General features: G+C 37.3%; 1 long non-coding RNA gene across 1 annotated transcript; it reads right to left on the minus strand.

The window, feature by feature from the left end:
* Positions 1–545: 545 nt before the first annotated feature.
* Positions 546–3150, minus strand: LOC121289973. Its single transcript, XR_005945686.1, has 2 exons — positions 3011–3150; positions 546–2747 (listed from the first exon to the last, which is right to left on the minus strand). It is a non-coding gene; the product is annotated as an uncharacterized LOC121289973 (long non-coding RNA).
* Between the last annotated feature and the right edge of the window lie 676 nt (positions 3151–3826).

The raw sequence follows: 3826 nt of genomic DNA on the forward strand, positions 1-3826 counted from the left end.
GCACCATTAGAATGACATAAATGACATACTACATGAGTTCACGCTAACAGGCATGTGCAATGAGCACCCTGCCCCTGATTTCTAAGTCAATATATGCTTTCTTTCAATTGCTGATCATTCTGCTGTGCTGTTCCAGCATCGTTCATTTTTTATTTTCAATTTCAAAATTTTTGTGGCTTTTCTTTTTATCTTTCTTCTACTTTTCATTATGTGCCAAAGCACTTCACCAGCTCGATACAGGATGATTGATTTCAGAACGTATCGTTTGTTATACTTCCAAATTTCTTGCAGTCATAGTATTGGAAAATATTTGTATTTTTTACGTTACATTTTATTATGCTAAAAGAAAAGCAAAATGGATTTATGCCAGAGGATCTGTCCATAATCTGCCAATTCGGCAAGCGTCTGCTTGTTCCGGCAGACAAAATTTTGAGCTGCAGTTGCAGTATTTGGAGGCTTTACGCTTAAACCACAGCCTGGACAATTCTCTTTGAACTCACTCACTTTGCTATCTCTTCATCAGAGAAAAAACCCAGCAGCCAATGTACATAGCGATTTAAAGGCTTTACTTAAACACTAAATTCCAATCTGATTGGTAACAGGTAAACATTTTTAAAAGCCTTGTTTGATGGGGGAAATTGAGATTAGAAGTGTCAGGTCGTAAGCAGTAGATTTGTCATCAGAGTTAGTGAACAATACAATGATATCCTACCATCTTCTGCAATTAAACTGAAACAACTGAATACCCTAATACCCTAAAGCATTAACTAGATGAACCTGCTTATGTTTACTTTTCTGGCTCATTATCATGGAAACCGGGTGAATGTCCTTCAAATTCTTGTACAAATGTCGATTTCCACTATTCCTATCATCACTCCTGCACTCTAAAATATCACCATTCCTGTATGGTCATTTTCACAGGGATGTGCAGTATTTTTCACTCTTCTGCCCTATGATTAATGATGAAGCCAAATGTTTAGACCGAGTGTTCATTCCTTGTGTTTTTTTTAACCACATAGTTTTAGTTTGCTCAAACCTGGATAGGTACTGTAAATTCCTACATCATTAATTTTAAAAAAACTGGTCCTTCAGTTCCTCACACCATGCATATATTCAAGGTTTAAAAACATAAGCTGAATGGAAAACAATAGACATTTGGTCTGTAAAATATAAAATTTCTACAGCCTAGCCACAGTGCATTTTGTAAAATGATTATTTTGAACAGAGCCTGATGCAGCCGGGTGTCCTCTCAACTCTTTGTGCACTGAAAATATTACATTTACTCTATGTCAAATGTTGTTTCTTCACAACCAAACCTGCCCTCAACTTTTGGGAATTTCTCAGTAAATAAAAAGAAAAAAACCTTCTCAGCAGGAGTAAAGAAAATGACCCCTCATATGACACAGTTCTGAAAAAGATTGAAATAAATATCATTAAAGGAAGAAAGACTTGCATTTATGTAGCACCTTTCATGACATCATGACATCAGGACATCCTGAGGTGCTTTACAGCCCATGAAGTCCAATTGAATTTAAGCAGTCAATTGATAATGTCCCATCATAGTCCATCTTAAAAATATTACTTATTCTCTCTTTAAAAATAAGTTTCAGAATGCTAGAATACCCAATAAATCAGTAAAGTTATTTTATATAGGCATCATGATGCAGAAAGCATTGTGTATTAGTATAAGGTTTTCAAAATAATTTTGTTGATGTACAAGAAGGAATTCATGCTTTTGTAAAAAAAAACTGAATTACATTTAGAGATTCAATAATGAACATCTTGAAAGATCAAATTGTGGTTCAAAACCTACTTTTGAAAATGTTAATATTCATATGCTAAATTATTTGCAAGACATTAGCTGCCAATTATTCCACCACAGAAATCTTTTGGATGTGCCTGTGTGTAAAATGATTACATGTTGTTTGATTGGCTGGATGCAATAGTCGGTGTAGTATTCAGTCACTAAAGACCAATGGAGTAAAAGATTTAACTATTTATTGAAGAGATACGATATGTTCATGAATCAGTATTGAAAGTGGGAGTGGGAAATTCCTGCTGTCTAACCCAAAAGGATTTACTAATGGGCTCATGAATAGACAATCAAATTTCCCTGAGGGGAGAGTCCCTGTTGAAACTCTGGGCCTCAGCGACGCGTCACACTGACATAAACATGGTGTTATTAGAAAGTATGTCAGAGGACACGAGGCACGTGGAAGCCACAAGAGTTAAATTACACCTACAGTAGAGCCAACAAATGGAACGGAAAGGAAGTAAAAGAAATTACAGTTATGAGAAAGGTAATAATATAGTTAAGGTAGTAAGATGCTAATCACTCAAAACTCGCTCGCTGGGACGGACATGTTGTTCATATGCCTGGTACCAGACTCCCAAAACAATTGTTCTACTTGGAATCTGGCCATGGTAGAAGACTCCCAGGAGGACAGTGGAAACATTTTAGGGATACCCTTAAAGCACCACTGAAGAGGTCAAACATACCACCAACTCATGGGAGCCCCTGGCCATTGACCAACTAAAATGGAGAAGGTTCATTCAGGAAGGCACCAAACACATCACGAGACTTCGTCAGAAACATGCAGAGGAAAAGTCGAAACATCGGAGAGAGTGCTTAAACCTCCAAACATCTCATCGCCAGACTCTTCAAGCACTGTCCCGCATTTGGCAGATCTCACATTGGACTGAGGACCCAGTGAACCAGAGTGGAGGCAAGTCATCCTCAGGGACTGCTGAATAAGAAGAAGAATAAGTTAACAGACAAAATCATCCAGCTGTCAGGAAATCCCCCTACCCAATTTTTAATCAGGTGTAAAATTATGCTTTGGGTGGATAAATCAGTTTTGGTTAAACTGCTGGCAGTTCAAACCGCGAATCTCACGCTAAACTGGATAGGAAGATTTTCCACGCAATGAGAAAGGCCTCTGTTTAGATCCTGATTTAGACTCAGAGATTTACTGACACTTGGGTGAGTCTATTCAAATTATCATATTACCTTTCTCAGAATTGATATTTCTTGCGCTTCTTCATCACTCTGATGACAGGGTCCACTGGCCAGAGTTTAATTTGATTCTTGTTCCAAAGTGCCTTGTGGACTCTGACCTATAAAGTAATATTAGCCTTGGCTCAGTAATGGCACTTCTCACCTCTGAGCCAGAAGTTCATGAGTTCAAGCTCCCCTCCATGTACTTGGGAACATAATATCAGTTGACACTTCACTATAGCATTGTGAAGGAATCGTGCAAAGAAAAACAGTCAGTTAAGGATAAAGGAGTTATATTTCTATACATAAGAGCTTAAAGAATCTAAAAAGGGTTCATTTTGTTAAAGGACAAATGCAGATCACAATGCTTAAACTACACATGCTGACATATCCTTTTGTCTTTTACAGCAATGAGGATCCATTGATAAGAAAGACACACACCTAAACATTGCACACCAGCATATTTTTTCTTACACTGTCAGGGAAGATGGCACAATGTAGGGGCTGATAAGAAAACCACAATTGGAGAGGAAACTTTTCAACCTAGAACCATATTCTAATCTTAAAGCGCAGATTCCTGACTAACAGAATAAAAATTGTGACCACCACAGTACTCACAAATGTTCTAGAATCAAAGGGGCCCATAACTTCCTAAAATTTGACAGGTATATACATTTCCTCAGAGTTAAAGAGAGTTCTTTTTCAAGGGAAATTAAATGAACAAAACCAAATTTGGAACATTAGAGGTAGAACCTAATTACAATTAAGAGACCACCCCTATATGTAAGAAATTAATTAGGTAGCCCAAGAGACACTTTAATTACAGTG

This window comes from Carcharodon carcharias, chromosome 17 (assembly GCF_017639515.1).
Source record: "Carcharodon carcharias isolate sCarCar2 chromosome 17, sCarCar2.pri, whole genome shotgun sequence".
Classification (NCBI taxonomy): domain Eukaryota; kingdom Metazoa; phylum Chordata; class Chondrichthyes; order Lamniformes; family Lamnidae; genus Carcharodon; species Carcharodon carcharias.